General features: G+C 45.8%; 1 long non-coding RNA gene across 1 annotated transcript; it reads right to left on the bottom strand.

The window, feature by feature from the left end:
• Nucleotides 1–8768: 8768 nt before the first annotated feature.
• LOC116757435 lies at nucleotides 8769–16126 on the bottom strand. Its single transcript, XR_004350969.1, has 2 exons — nucleotides 9189–16126; nucleotides 8769–9146 (listed from the first exon to the last, which is right to left on the bottom strand). It is a non-coding gene; the product is annotated as an uncharacterized LOC116757435 (long non-coding RNA).
• Between the last annotated feature and the right edge of the window lie 670 nt (nucleotides 16127–16796).

Raw genomic sequence — 16796 nt, 5'->3', positions numbered from 1 at the left:
ACTCAATACTCTATAATGGCCTGTATGGAAAAAGAATCTAAAGAAGAGTGGATATATGTATATTGTAACTGATTCTCTTTACTGTACGCCTGAAACTAACACAACATTGTAAATCAACCATGCTCCAGTAAAAATTAAAAAAAAAAAACGATCTCTATTTGCAGATGACATGATATTTTATACAGAAAATCCTAAGGAGTTCATGAAAAAGCTATTAAAATTAATAAAGGAGCTCAACAAGGTTGCAGGATACAAGATCAATATTAAAAAGTCCTATACATTAGCAATGAAATTAAGAAAACAATTCCATTTACAATAGCATCAAAAGAATAAAATATTTGGGAATAAATTTGACTAAAGAAGTGCAAAATTTATACTCTGAAAATTACAAAAACATGGTTGAAACACTAACGTAGATCTAAGTCAGTGGGAAAGCATCTCACATTCATGGGTCAAAAACTTAATATTATTAAGTTGGCAGTACTCCCCAGATTGATCTACAGATTGAGCACAATCCCTATCAGAATTCCAGCTGGCTTCTTTGTAGAAATTAACAAGCTGATTTTAAAATTCACATGGAATTGCAAGGGATTCATAGTAGCCAAAACGATCTTGAAAAAGAACAAAATTGGAGGACTCACTCTTTTCCGATTTTTCAAAAATAAATTTACTTATTTTATTTTTATTTATTTTTGGCTGCGTTGGGTCTTTGTTGCTGTGCCCGGGATTTCTCTAGTTGTGGCGAGCGGGGCTTTCTCTAGTTGAGGCAGGCGGGGGCTACTCTTTGTTGCAGTGTGTGGGCTTCTCACTGCGGTGGCTTCTCTTGTTGCGGAGCATGGGATCTACATGTGCAGGCTTCAGTAGCTGTGGCTCACGGGCTCTAGAGCGCAGGCTCAGTAGTTGTGGCGCACGGGCTTAGTTGCTCCGCGGCACGTGGGATCTTCCTGGACCAGGGCTCGAACCCGTGTCCCCTGCATTGGCAGGCGGATTCTTAACCCCTGCGCCACCAGGGAAGCCCTCTTTTCTGTTTTTAAAACTTACTCCAGGGGCTTCCCTAGTGGGGAAGAGAGCGGGGTGGGGAGCCCGGGTGGGGGGTGTCCCCAAAGCTCAGGAGTAGGCTGGGGAGAGAGACCTCCCGGAATCGAGGGTGTAACCCCGCGGACAAACAGCCTTCCAGCCTCCTGCCTTGGCTCATGACGTTTCCCTCCCTTGGGGTGACTTTCCTCCTGTCCTCGCACGAGTGAGTCCCAACATTTTGGCAAGGTCCGACTCAGATGCCTCCTACTCCAGGAAGCCCACCCTCCTCCCAGCCCCGGAGGCCCTTGGCCCGACCACAAGGGCCAATACACCCAGCATTCATGAGCATGTCAGGGCTGATGGCGCGGGCTCCCTGAGTACAGGGCCCATGTTGCTCTGTCACTGGACCCAGGCACAGCTGGCTGGCGAATGTGTGTTGAGAATGTAAGTTGGGTGTGTGCCAGGCTTCCTGGATTCAAATCTCAGCCCGGTGACTGCTGGGGGCACATGGATGAGTGTTACGAGTGAGCGAGTGGAGGCAGGATGGGACAGTCTGGTCAGGCAGAGGGATGAAGGGACAGCATTGTCTCCCAGTGGCCTGGCTCCACCTGGGCAGAAATGGGTGCAGCTCGAGCCACCTGTTCATCTGTCAGTTGCCTGGGCCCAGGAACGTCTGGTTCCCAGGGACAACATTTCAGCTCTGAGGTGGGCTGGCCTGGGAACCGGTCGACTTCCTCCACCACCCCTCTCCCTCCCCCAACATCACTTCTCTGGGGCAAGTGGCCCAGGTCAGGCGGGGGTGAGAGCACGCCCCCCTTGCCCCCCTGCTCCACGTCCTCACATCTTCCTTCCCAGACTTGTTGGCCCCCCACTGCCCTACACCCCCTCTGCTATTGTTCCAGGCTCCAGGCAGGAGCTGGGAGGGGCCAGGGCTCAGGGGAGGCCAGGACCACCTCACTTCTCTCCCTTTTGACTCCACCTTCTGGGGGCACCTGGGCTGCCAGGAGGGCTGGGTATGGGCTTCCCTCCCCGGTGGGAAAAGGAAGGGAGGCCACACCGTTTGCTGGGTATTGGCAGTGTCACAGTTGCAGGTCTGTGATGCTGAATCCTGGTGGTGCCTCTGGGGCTCCCACCCCTGGACACAGGCGCTGAGGTGGGCTAGGGACGGGGGTGGCTTCCGGGGAGGGTTTGGAAGCTGAGGTCTAAGGCCGGGCAGCTGGTGTGGCCAGGGCAAGTCACCCCCAGGTCATCTCATGGAGTCTGGGGTTTCACATGCCCTCTGCATTGCCCCACCACAGTGGGGACCATCCCCTGAGCCCAGCCCAGATATGCAACAGACCCTCCGACAGCGCTCAGTCCCCCACAAACTGGCTCCGGCTCTCCCGGCAACAAATGCAACTCCACCCTTCCGGGCCAGAAGCCAGGCTCACCCCAGCGCTTCCTCTCCTGTCCCACGAAGGCCACCAGCAGGCGATCTGGGCTCCAATCACCTGGTACCACCACCTCCGCTGCCCCTCCCCCAGCTGCCAGGCCACCAGCCTCCCTTGCTGCGCCCCTGTAGCAGCTGCCTCACTGGTCTCCCCTGCACCCCCCTGTCCTCCATCCACCAGAGGGATCTTTACAGAATGTAAGGCAGGTCACCGGACTCCACTGCTCAAGACCCTCCGACAGCTCCCACGTCACTCACGTGAAGGCAGACGCCCCCCACCTTGGCCTGCGAGGCCAGGGCCACCTGTTCTGTTTCTACTTTGCCCACTCTCGGGCTTGGCAGGACTGCTGTCCAAAGTAAAACACTTTGGATTCTACTAAATCTGGTCCATGATTCCATTTGTTCCAGATTGTTCCAAACTGTTGCATTGAGTTCAGTGATGAGTTTCTTTGCCTGAAACCGTAAAGTTGAAGTATCACATGTAATAGTGAGTTGATTTGGTGCATTTCTCGGTTAAAAAATAATAGTCATGGGCTTCCCTGGTGGCACAGTGGTTGAGAGTCCGCCTGCGGGTGCACGGGACACGGGTTCGTTCCCCGGTCCGGGAAGATCCCACATGCCACGGAGCGGCTAGGCCAATGAGCCATGGCCGCTGAGCCTGTGCGTCCGGAGCCTGTGCTCCGCAACGGGAGAGGCCACAACAGTGAGAGGCCCGTGTACCAAAAAAATAATAATAATAATAATAGTCATTATAACTTGCTGTATCATTTTTGCAACTTTTCTGTAAGTCTAAAAACATTATAAAATAAAAAGGTTATTAAAATAAAAAAGATGGGACTTTCCTGGTGGCGCAGTGTTTAAGAATCCACCTGCCAAAAAAAAAAAGAATCCACCTGCCAATGCAGGGGACACGGGTTTGAGCCCTGGTCCGGGAAGATCCCACATGCCACGGAGCGACTAAGCCTGTGCACCATAACTACTGAGCCCACGTGCCACAACTATTGAAGCCCGTGCGCCTAGAGCCCTTGCTCCTCAACAAGAGAAGCCACCGCAATGAGAAGCCTGCACACCGCAGTGAAAAGTAGCCCCTGCTCGCCGCAACCAGAGAAAGCCTGCGCGCAGCAATGCTGCCAAAAATAAATAAATAAATAAAATTTAAAAAATAAAATAAAAAAAAAGGGGGGGGATTCCCTCGCAGTCCAGTGGTTAGTACTCCGCGCTTCCGCTGCTGGGGGCGCAGGTTCGATCCCTTGTCGGGGAACTAAGAAAAGGGGTGTGGGAAGGGGAGAAATTGTACTGAAAAAGGAATCACTGGGCTTCCCTGGCGGTGCAGTGGTTGAGAGTCCGCCTGCTGATGCAGGGGACGCGAGTTCGTGCTCCGGTCCGGGAAGATCCCATGTGCTGCGGAGCGGCTGGGCCCGTGAGCCATGGCCGCTGAGCCTGCGTGTCCGGAGCCTGTGCTCTGCAACGGGAGAGGCCACAGCAGTGAGAGGCCCGTGTACCGCAAAAAAAAAAAAAAAAAAAAGGAATCACTGTCTAAAAAGCGGTATACGTTTGTAAGAGTGGCTCTGGTGAAAAGTTGGCAAGTGTGTAGCAACACCAGGGTCTGTGACCAGGGCTGTGCACACACATGTCTGTTCAGGAGGGTGTGGTCCTCCTGTTTTAGTGGAGTGAACCAGAGCATGACCCTGGGTCAGTGCCCAGGCAGGGCTTGGACAGAAACCAGAACACAGGTTCCAGGAGGCTGGGGAACACGCAGGAGGGGGCTCAAGGCACGACGGCCCAGGCAAGGGCTGAGGGAGCTTCTGAGCTGAACCTTGAAGGAGTGGGATTTCCACTGGAGATGGGTGAGAGCAGAGAGTATTCCAGCAAGGGGGAAAGGCACGAGGGAAGGCCAGAGACGGGACAGGAGGGGCTGTGTGTGGGGTGTGGGTGGTTCCTGTAGGGGAAGGAAGGGACTGCTGGTCAAGTGGGTGTGGGTATCAGAGCCTGGATAGAGGCCAGTGAGGTGGGCACAGCCAGAATATGCACGGGAACCCCAACAGGCAGTCTGTGGAGGTGGACGGGCAGGGAGCAGAGAAGGGCCTGGAAGACACCCTGTCACCATAGCCTTGGGGAGGTGAATGTAGGGCTCTGCTTCAAGACTCGAGCTGCTGAAGAGAGCCCACTGTTTCTCTTTGTATCCCCAGCATCTTCCCAGCGTTTGGCGCACAGTAAGTGTGCAAGAGATGCTTGTTCATGTGTGTGTATATTCTTTATTTTACAGTTTCTCGACGTACAATAAACTGCAGGTAATTGAAGTATATAATTTGACGAGTGTTGACATGTGTACGTCCTGAAACCAACAATCAAGGCAATGCACATGATCATCAGCCCCAAGGTTTCCTTGTGCCCCTTTGTAACTCCTAGTCAGCTGTTATTGGCTCTTATTTTAGATTAGGGTTTTGTTTGTTTGTTTGTTTGTTTGCGGTACGCGGGCCTCTCACTGCTGTGGCCTCTCCCGTTGCGGAGCACAGGCTCCGGACGCGCAGGCTCAGCGGCCATGGCTCACGGGCCCAGCCGCTCCGCGGCACGTGGGATCTTCCCGGACCAGGGCACGAACCCGTGTCCCCTGCATCGGCAGGTGGACTCTCAACCACTGCGCCACCAGGGAAGCCCTAGATTAGTTTTTATTTTTGACAATTTTGCATAAATGGAACCAGACAGTGTGTAGTTTTTTGTTTTTTGGCCGCACCATGCAGCTTGCAGGATCATAGTTCCCTGACCAGGGATTGAACCTGCACCCTCAGCGGTGAAAGCACAGAGTCCTAACCCCTGGACCGCCAGGGAATTCCCTGTATGTACTTTTAAAAAAACTGGTTTCTTTCTCACAACATAATTATTTTGAAATTGCTCCATGTTATTGTGCACATCAGTGGTTTGTTCAAGATTAAAAACTTCTGGGCTTCCCTGGTGGCGCAGTGGTTGAGAGTCCGCCTGCCGATGCAGGGGACGCGGGTTCGTGCCCCGGTCCGGGAAGATCCCACATGCCGCGGAGCGGCTGGGCCCGTGAGCCATGGCCGCTGGGTCTGCGCGTCCGGAGCCTGTGCTCCGCAACGGGAGAGGCCACAGCAGTGAGAGGCCCGCGTACCGCAAAAAAAAAAAAAAAAAAAAAAAGCTGTTACAATTCAACAATAAAAGGATAAACATCCCAATAACAACACTGGCCAAAAAAAAATTGAATAGACACTACACCTGAGAAGATATATAAATAGCAAGTAAGCACATGAAAAGATACTCAGCACTACTGGTCATAGAGAAATGCAAATTAAAATCACAATGAGACACCACTACATATTCACTAGAATAGCTAAAATTTAAAGATATGACCACCTGGTGGCGCAGTGGTTAAGAATCCGCCTGCCAATGCAGGGAACACGGGTTCGAGCCCTGGTCCGGGAAGATCCCACATGCCGTGGAGCAAGTAAGCCCATGTGCCACAACTACTGAGCCTGCGAGCCACAACTACTGAGCCCGCACGCCACAACAATTGAAGCCCACACGCCTAGAGCCCGTGCTCCACAACAAGATAAGCCACCACAATGAGAAGTCCGTGCACTGCAACCAAGAGTAACCCCTGCTCCCCGCAACTAGAGAAAGCCAGTGCACAGCAACAGACACACACAACACAGCCAAAAATAAAAACAAATAAAATAAATAAATTTATTTTAAAAAATAAAATAAAGATATGATCATACCAAATGATGGTGAGTATGGAGCAATTGGAACTCTCATACACTGTTGGTGGGAATGCAAAATGGTACAACCACTTGGGGAAATAGCTTGGAAATTTCTTAAAAACTATGCATCATAATTACTAAAAATGGGAAGTAACTGAAATCATAATATCCATGCAATGGAATACTACTCAGCAATAAAAATAAACGTTGGTTGAACAAACAAGTGTATTATGAAGTATTCCAAGGACAGGGTTTGCAATACTGCATTTGTTCACTAGATGGCGGCAAAAGCCCACTCATTTCCAGTTCCATACATTTGCATCTCCTGTGGCTACTCTTCTCACTGCAGCAGGCAGACAGGGCATCATTCCCATTTAAACAGAGGAAAAACAGAGTCCTGGAAAGGGCAGGTGACACTCCATTTGCCGACTTGTCAGAGCCAGGAGCCAGGATCTGACCTATGTCGCCTATATTTTCTGAGCTTCTGAATCAACAACCCTGCTAGAGGGCTTCCCTGGTGGTGCAGTGGTTGAGAATCTGCTTGCCAGTTTAGGGGACATGGATTCAATCCCTGGTCCAGGAAGATCCCACATGCCGCTGAGCAGCTAAGCCCATGCGCCACAACTACTGAGCCTGCACTCTAGATCCCGCGAGCCACAACTACGGAAGCCTGCATGCCTAGAGCCCGTGCTCCGCAACAAGAGAAGCCACCACAATGAGAAGCCCGCGCACCGCAACGAAGACTAGCCCCGGCTCGCCACAACTAGAGAAAAGCCCGTGCGCATCAACAAAGACCGGAACGTAGCCAAACACAAACAAACCCTGCTAGACACTCCCACTTCTCACTTTCCCCAATACCCTGCCCCTCCCTCCAAGTCTTCTCATTTTCCTAGTTGCACCCTTACTGAAGTCAGAAATCTGCTTCCCAAATCCAAACCAACTAGCCCTGGGCCTGGGAGACTTGAGGGCAAGTTTGGAGAGGCTGGGAAATGGCGGAGCTGTCACTTAACTCAGGTTTGTTTTAGTCACCCACTGCAGTACTGGAATTATAAGAATAATGAAATCCAAAAAAAAAAGAAAAAAAAAAAAACCCAGAGTGAAAAAGCCTTTTGTACAGCTGGAGGAGTAAATAAAGGACTTTCCTGGGGTTCGTTTATATTATCAAGATCTAGGCCCCTGCCTTGGACATAACCTTCAGAGGAATTTTATGGTGGCCTCCTTCTTTTTGTGCTCAGAAGGAGGAAATGACTTCTGGCCTCCTTCTTTGCCCCTTCCTGTCGTTGACCCTGGCCTTGACATTTTCCAATCCTGGCCAGTTTTGAGCCTGCTCAGCACCAGGAAACATGTAGCCCCTGGTGAATCCCCAGCCTCTCCTCTCTTACTCCTTTGCTCTCCAGTGAAGTCCTTGCGCTTCCTGGGAGTCTTCCAGCTCTGCAAGAACAGACTTCTCCAAAAGATGCTGAAACTGGGCATCAATTCAGAATAGGCACTTAAGCCCAGGGACCATTGTGTTGGGGGCTGGTCTGCTGCTGACCCGTCTGGGCAGTTGATTTTATTATTTTAATTGAAGTATAGTTGATTTACAACGTTGGGTTTCAGGTGAACAGCAAGGTGAATATACATATAATTACATATATATTTTTCAGATTCTTTTCCATTATAGGTTATTACAAGATATTGAATATAGTTCCCTGTGCTCTACAGTCGGTCCTTATTTTCTATGTAGTTGGACAGTTGATGCACATTCATGCACTGAAGTAAAAGCAACAGAGAATTCAAGTGTTGGGGACCAGGGTTCAAATTCCAGCCCTGCTGCCTTGCCAGCGACCCAATCAGAGCTTGCTTCCCCATTTGCAACACATGAGCAACTTAACATTGAGTTCAGTAATGTAGGACAAAGCTGTTTGCTGAGGCCCCTCCCCTCCACTGGGCTGAGGGTGTGGCCAGGCTGGGAGACCGGTGCTAGGTGAGCATCTTCTTCAGAACTGTGTCCCACACTTGGGTTTCACTGGCCAGGTTTCCTGGAAGGAGGCTCTCCTACTCGTTCAGGGTATACAGGGAGGAGCAAGGACATCTCAGGGGTTTAGAAGATGGGCAGGACCATGAGGGTTTTCCAGGTGCAAGGGAGAGGGATGATCTGCAGGTTTGCAGGCCATTCCACAGGACAAGTAACATGACCAGCTTGTAGCTTGGGAAATGACAAATGATTAAAAAACGGAGTCACTTAAGACGTCAGCGGGAACAGCAGAGAGCTTTTTAACCAGTTTTAAGTACTTTCATAGAAGAAATGGTTAATACCGCCCCTCCCCATGTCCCCCAGCTGTTTTTCTCCATCCCAGCCCAGCTCACGGCCAACTGCTTAACAGGAGAAAGTAGGCTGCTTTAAAGGAAATGTCCGTTTTTTTCTGTAGGGACGTTGCTGGGTCCTTCAGCTCACCCAGTGCACGCTTTCCCCCCTCCAGGTCCCTGCTCTACTTGGGAGATTAGACTGCATGACAGTGCAGTATAACTTATTAGACAAGTTAAACAGGAACAAGGTAGAACACCCACGAAAACACCCACCCAAACCAGTTTGATTTGTACACAAATGAATCACACCAATGAAAAGCTTTTAGATTTTTATTAATATGTAATTAAAATTTTCAATAGTGAGACTTCTCCAAATACTAGATACATGAGGAATACCTGAAAATTAAAGACAATGCAGTTATTATATTAAGTTCCTATGTAAATACAAACCAGTTCAGACTTGTGACAAATGAAAAGATAGTTTGAAGTTACTTTTATCTTCCACCTCCCCTAACTCTAGAGCCTAGCACCTGAAGCAAAAGAAGAAAAACAAGAGAGTCCTGAGAGCAGAGTTAGTTAGAGTCAAGCAAAGATGCCACAGGGATTTGAACCCCGTCCTGGAAACCAGGAGTGCCAACCACCAGCATCTTTTGCTTTTTTTTTAAAGCTAGGAAAAGGCCAAAAAGCAAAACCTGAGAAAACAAAACCTTTTGTTTTCTCAGGAAAAGAAAAACCTTTATAAATAACCCTACTGAAGAGCACTGGAGAATCTGCTTCAGCTAAGATGCTAGCTTGGCCAAGTCTGTTATGTTCACCTGAAAAAGTCTTAGCAGAGAATTTTTGCAATCCCCCCCAACAGCCCCTCTCAACTGCTAAAGTGCCTGTCTACTTCAGTTTATACCTTCCCACCCAACATGACAGTTCTTAAATGTTATTTCTCCATTTACTGGTTTAAGTTTCTTTTAATCACTGGATAATAATGCCACACATCTGAAACATCTTAGAGCTTTTTAGCTGTGGTCTTAATATCATTAACTATTTGCAGGCAAAGTAATGGTCATTTCTAGTAGTGCAACCCACCGAAGACCTTGGCACCAATTACCTTAAGACCGATTAGGGATCATGCCCACAAGGATCCAAGCTACCGGCAGCATCGAGGTGAGGGGTGAAGGGTCTGCGCTAGGCCAAAGGCAGGGGGTGGCGATGTGGCAGAGAAGTCACTTGTGGGGAGACCTTGCTTTTTAACAGGCTTCTGGAAAAGCTAGGGAAAAGTGGTTGCCCGCTTTCCCCCTTTCCCTCCCCTTCAAGCATCGCTTCTTGAGGTTTGGGCTTTATTAAGAGCTGCTATAAAAACAGCTGAGTTGTATGTTAGGACAAGCCCAGGGGTATACAAGGTACTAGAGCATTCGTTTGGATGCTTCACTCCCCAAAAAGACAGCCTCGATGCATTGTCTGCAAAGGGTGTCGTTGAGGCAAGTCCTCATTTCCTAACAGAAGATGGGGTTGAGAGGCCGACACCATTCTGATTGACCTTGGTATAATAGCGCTTTGCTGTCTCTCTTGCCACAGGAAGGCTCCGTGGTTGTCCTACTTTAAGCCTTTGGTGCTTTTAGTGAGGGTTACCTGAAAAATCTTAAAAAAAGGCTTAGCGCCCACCTCACCCCTCCACCCCCAGGCCAACAACCAAGTTGCTCATGCCGTTGACACCAGCGTAAAGCTGAAGGTCATTTAGTACTGAATTACCCGTAACAGATCTGACTTGGTATTGTAAACATAGAAAAAGCTTGTTCACCTGTTGTCCTCATTTTGTCCACTGGTGAATTCAACTGGAAGCTCCTTCTATAGTCTGAAGAATACCATCTGAAAGAACTAGTGGTTCCCAATCCCCACATTTAAAATGCAATGTTTGGTTTGTTTATTAAAAGTAAATAAGCTATTTTTCCTTACTGGGTCTGGCTTCTCTGGCCCTTCGCATACGTCTGTTGTTTTGAATGTTCCTGTATATAAGAATTAAGACCGAGGGAGGAGAGAGAGAAACCCGGCACAAAGACAATGCACTAAGACCACTGAACTGTTGTTAAACATTTCCACTTGCCAGTTAAATTTCGTGAAGACTGTTGTTCGTTTGAAATTTATTTCTTGTCACTGATTTTAAAGTTGCATCTGGAAAAGACTAAAGGCTTCAGTGCCCTCCCACCCCCTTACCAGAAGTGAACAAAAAAGCAGTTTACCTAAAAGCACAGCAAAAGGGACTTTGCTTCAATCACAAACACGAATGCTTAAAGCTGCAGAAATTTCCTCAACACTCAGCCTTTTATTACTCAGCTGGATTTTCCTTCAACAATCACTATTCCAAGCATTGGGGAAAACACAACTTTTAATCATACTCCAGTTGTTTCACAATGCATTCTAATAGCAGCGGATCAGAACAGTACTGCATTACTTGCCAACAGAACAGACAGACCTGAGATCAAGACAACTGCATTCTGTGTAGTCTGCAAAAAAAAAACTAAAACAAGTAAGCCCCACCCTCTCCTCCCTTCCCTCCAAAATCAGGGGGGAAAAATTTACTTGAGTATGCTGATAAACTCACTGCAAGGTCTCACACTCACTAGTAGAACAGAAGGCAGAGCCAAGTGCTTATATGCAAGTCAAAATCCTGAACAGCTTCATGAAGGATGAAATGAAGCCTCTGCAAAGGAAAATTCTTTAAAAAACCCACATGCCCTCCCCCACACCAAGTGCCTATATAAAAGGCCAATAGTGTAGACATCAGCTACCACTAGATAACACGACTGTAAGCATTTAAAGTTAACATGCAAACTGGAAACGTGGACAGTATGATCGCTCATTACTCTAGTTTAACCACTAGACTCCTGACTTTCTGAAACAGCGTAGGTGTTACCTGTTTTCCTGATCATAATCTCCCACCTGTCTAAGAGGTATTTATTCCTTATTTAGAGGGCCTCTATTGCCATGTGCCTGGAATTATTAAATGCTCATCACTTTTACGAAGGATAAAATTTGTTTTTCCTGCCTTAAGTTAATCGTTCTTCCGCTCAACTCCTGATCTTGTCCGTTAAAGAGTGTTCAAAGTTTCTGAAAGATGAGAAGAATCCCCCCAAGATTGCCCAACACTAACTAGACAAACAACTTTATTTAAATAAGGAGACAGCTTTCTAAAAGCATACATTCTCTACAAAGTATTTTATTTTGAATAAAATAACGGTTTTCTGCACAATACACACATCATTTGAATTTTAGCAAGGTTAACAATCTGAATTCTGGTTAAAGCACGTCATGCTACCCTTTCATAGGCTTTGCAGAGACTCAATGCTAAACAAATGTTCTTAGTATTATACACATTACCTTTATTAATCTCAAGAGGCTTTAAGGCATTACTAGCCTCTGAGTCAAGTGTGCTAACCCATCGTGGAAGCCCACAGGCACACCAAGTCCTGTCTCACTTTAAAAGGCTGGATAGGAAAATCCCTCACAATCCCGGAATCCCTTAGGTAAGGGACCTAGGACCTCCACAGCTCTTAGCAAAGGTAAGCACTTATCCCTATCATGCAATACTGCAGATACAAGTTAAACTTATCTGTTAACAGCTGCCTGCTGTTTTCTGCTCCCAGATGAAATGAAGCAACTCTTCTGATAATGAGAAACCTGTCTGAGGCAAACGAAAGATTGGCAAACAGCACAGCCTCCTCCTCAATCCACTTGATCCCACTCATTTCAATTATTTCAGCTTCTTTTATTCCAGGATTAACGTGTAGCATTATCATTTTCATTTCATTTCGCTTTTTTATTCTGCTTTTGTAAAAGCAGTATTGAGATGGACATTTGATCTTCATTGTATTTCTCATCATTTCATTATTTCTCATCATTATTTTTGTGGATACAGCTTGATAAGCCAAACTTTAAAGTGGTAGACTCCATTAACTTTAAATTGGTAGCTTTCATCATTTGCTTAATTTTTTTTGGCATATGCAGACAATGTGTTCATCAGTAGTTAAGGATCTCGGGGTTATGCTTTTTCCCCATGTAGGTATGATATATAATCTTTTCTGCCTTTACTTATCATTCACCAAGGAGCTGCTCCCCTCTCCATCTAGGCCATCATACTGCCAGGCTGGTTATGACTCAGAAGATGTTATCTGAAAAAAGTCTACAGGAAAAAAAAAGGGTTTCCCCTCCCTCATCAACAAAAGCCCACCCTCTTATCAGTTATAATTTACAAATACTTAGATGCAAATTTGAGACAGTTTACAATAATTTTGAATCATACCTTAACATCCTGTTTTGCAGTCACACACACAAGTTTTTCCTACACTAAAAAAATATGCTTGCTTACATACAACTGAAAATAGAATCTTACTTGATAATATAAAAGCTACCATCAGAAGAAATCCCTTCAGGATCATTAAGCCACTTCCTTTGCTCTGAAGCTCCTACAGTAGTATTAAGCTTTATTAAACCACCTGAAAAAAATTCCAAAAGAGAACCACACACTACCATATGCAAACAACTTAAGCATTTAAAAAAATTCCCAAGTTTTTAATCTAAGGCAGCCCAGTGGGCTAGACCAACCCCCAGTCCACCATTTTCCTTCCCCAAGCCCTACACTTTAAATCCAGTCAATCTTCATGAACTTCCCCAGCTGTCAAATTCAAAAACTGGGGGAAAACAGAAACTAGAAAATTGGGAGTTACTTGCCACCTTGGAAGTTGAGAGTTCTTTAGTTTTCCATCCTAAGTATTTAAGTTCTCTGGTATGAGTTATCTGAAATCATAAACTAAACAATTACCTAAACCCAACCCTCCCAATCCCAACCATAAGCCACTGCCAACTAATTGCCAAAATGTGCCCCTCCCCTTTAGTAAGTTATCTTACAAGTTACAGGATTTGAAAACTTAACTTCAACATTTGGCCTAGTCAAGCTCTTCTGAAGTTCTGCTGAGATGACTGAATATGAACCAAAGCTGCACTGGGCTGCTGTGCCTTTCCGCTTCACTGGGGATAGATACTCTTCCAGGGAAAAGCAGCTCCAATCCCTGAAGGTGTTGGTGCCAAACAGCGCAGCAGTACAATCCTTCTCTAACTCAGTTTGTCAATAGTACTATAGCATCTGTGGAAAATCTCAGAGAAACATTTTCTCCCCCACCCTCTTCCCCAAAATACTTCAAGGAAAAATAACCAGTTACATACTTTAACAAGTATCTGATTAAGGGGTGGAAAAACAGAATAACTACCAGCCATTTCTCCAATGGATAGCTCCGCCACAGACCTCAAACGAGAGCCGCTTGTGCTCTCGTTTCTACAAACTGTAAACCTGTGGTGTTCTGATAGTCCTGATACTGGATTTTCTTTTTTCCTGTTACCTTGAGTCATTTGCCTTTGGAATTCTAGACAGACCTAAAGGGAAAAAAACTCAAAACATATTTTGCCCCCCCAAAAACTTTCCCCCCAGAATTACACACCCAAGCTACACATTCAGAAAACTTTTAGAATACAGGGTGAGGAAAGAAAAATAGGTCCTCTATTCACGAAATTGAAATGCTTCATTACCCCAAGCTAAATATAAAACCTGCTTACACAACTCGCTGAAATCCTCTCAAAGTCGTTCTATCAAATCCATTTGTTTTCCCTCATATTGGTTAAAAACAAAAACACTTGCCATCTACCATTCCTCCGGGCCTTGGTAGTCTGCCCTCAAAAGCTCCAGAAAAGATGCATGAGAAAATAGGCCTGCAAAAGAGAAACCTACGACACCCGAAAATCGGCCTACATCCCCATAAAACCCTTTATGCTTAAGTACACAACTCCCCCATTACCATTAGGAAATTCGAAGATATTACCATACTCAATTACAAAAAAAAAAAAAAATTAAAGAGAAAAAAACAACCCACGATACGGACGACCTCACGGATTTTTTTTACCACACCACTGGCTCTCCCTGCGGGCCTGGCACACTGGGCTGCCGCTCTAGGATCCTCTATCTATCCTCCACACCGCCTGCTCGCCTCCTCCGCGTGGTTGCCAAGCCAAGCCGCACGCTAGCTTCGTCACCACATCGCACTGGCCTCTTCCTTCCTGGGATCCTCTCCTAGCTTCACCTCCAAATCGTTAGGGCTCCTTCCTTCTTCCTAGCTTCCTTCACCAAATCGCACTGGCTCCCGGGCTCCTCTTTCCTATATTCACGAACTGCCGCTTGCTCCTCAGTCCTAGTTTCACCAAACACTGGCTCCTGGAATCCTGTCTGCGGCTCCTGTCTTCCTAGATTCACTGAATCCACTTCTGTGTAGCACCTGGGTCAGCTGTTAATTAGCGCCTAGTCCTCAGAATTTAAAAATTCATCTTAGCGCAAAGTCCAATGCAAAAATGTTAACTTGACGGTTATTCTTGCTCTTGGATTTCCTTCAGTTACAAAGTCCTTTAAATTTTCCAAAGGAAACTAAGCTACTGTATTTACAGCCTTTCAAATGTTTAACTCTTCCAAAAACATTCTTAGTTTTTAAATTACTTCAGTCCTTTTAGTAGCTTTTTGCTGTCATTTTAAACTGACTTCCCTTCTAGTTTTGGGATAGTCTTCTAAGTTGGTTCTGACCTACAGCAGTTTAAAAACCCTCATCTTCTCAAATCTAACTTCTGCACCACCAGAATTAAGTTGATGGGCTTTTATAATTCTTTTAACTATAAAAAATTATTTTCCTTAGTTTTTGTTCCTTTACTTTATCCAATTTTTTGGCTTTGAACTTCCCCATCTTCTAATTTTTTTTTGACGTCTATCTGGTATGCTTATGTCCAATAGCTTGTTTTTCATTTTCTATCTGAAATACTCGACCGTATGTTCAACCTTCTTTCTCTCTTCTGGTTTTGTCTACTTTTTCTTCCGCCTCCTACCTTCTGGGCTAAAATTAGCTTTTCTGTCTTCTAACAGGCGTATTTTTATCTTCTACTTTTCCTATCTTCTCTAGTCTTTTCTTCACCTTCCTGTACTTCTGTCTTCCGAGTTTTCCACTTCAAATTTCTTATCTTCTTCCTCAAAATCTTTATCCTACCACCCCTAATTATTATTTCCGTCGGCTTTAGTAAATAAAGCCCTTATAATCAAGTAGGCTTCAAATGTCGCAATTTTTATTGCGCCATGAATTTGAAGGCATGTTTCTTAAATCACCTTCAGTTAATTTTCTTAAAAGACGGCCTTTAAAGAATTTTAATCCTCTACAACTTGACTTTTTTAAATGACGGTTAGGTTCTGTTTATGTCACCCTACGTTTTAACGTTAATCTAAAAGGCTGCCTTTCATTTAAGAAAATTCCGTACTGTGCAGTCCTATTTCTTTCAGCAACTCCTTTTAAAATTATTTTTTTCACTCCATGAAGAAGTTTCAGCTCCTAACCTCCGCCATGTTCTAAAATTATTTTTCTTCCTTTCTCAACCTACTCTTTAAGTCTTCATATTTCCTCTAAAATAATCTTGTTATCAAAGTTACTCTAAGAATTTAATGCAAAGCAGTATCTCAGTATTCTATTTATAATTCCTACAGAATTATACTAATCCTATCTATCTCAGCAGAAAAACTTATCTGTGGTCTCCTCAGGCAGCGCCTCCTCCCTCACAGCAGCCTCTGCGCTCGCTGCCTCAATACCTGCCACCCCGCCCGCTGCGGCATATTTATAGAGGAAGGACGGCTGACACCTCCGAATTTCAATACCCTTCCGCCGCCTTTGTGAGGGAAGCAAAAATAGTTCCTCCGGAGCGGTAAAAATAGAATCTGGTTGACGAGACTTTCTAGACTCTTAAGTTTGTGCAACTTGATCGCAAGCCCTGTACCCAGATTTTTAAAACTTATTAACAAGTAGATTTGAGCTGAAAATTTGGGCAAAAACAATGAAAATCACATTTAAATAGACCAGCTTACAAAAACTCAGAGCCATTACTTGGGAATGTTTTAGCAACTTTTAAAATACTTCTCGTGTTTCCTTGGACTACAGTGGGTACAACTTAGTGCTTTTTGAAGGAAGGTTAAACTAGGTTTGCTGACGGCCTGCCTTTCCATTATGTAACCGAACTTCAGCCTCACAAGTACAGACCGCAGCCATTTTAGAAGCGAAGCGTTGCAGTTTTTCCCCCAACGGCCTCAAGTCCTGCGAGGTGGTTCTGAGGTTTATACCGCAACCGGCCTGTTTGCCCTTTTATTCATGAAATCCGATCGGTCCAGGTTATCTGCTTAAGAATTCTACTAAATGTGTAAGTCCACTTCTCGAAAATGTCTCCAACAGCCACAGTTTATTGTCGTCTTCTGCAACAGTGCTGGCCACCCATCTCAAAGGCTG

Source organism: Phocoena sinus, chromosome 8 (assembly GCF_008692025.1).
Source record: "Phocoena sinus isolate mPhoSin1 chromosome 8, mPhoSin1.pri, whole genome shotgun sequence".
NCBI classification, from domain to species: Eukaryota; Metazoa; Chordata; class Mammalia; order Artiodactyla; family Phocoenidae; genus Phocoena; species Phocoena sinus.
This window is presented reverse-complemented; position numbering and strand designations above follow the sequence as displayed.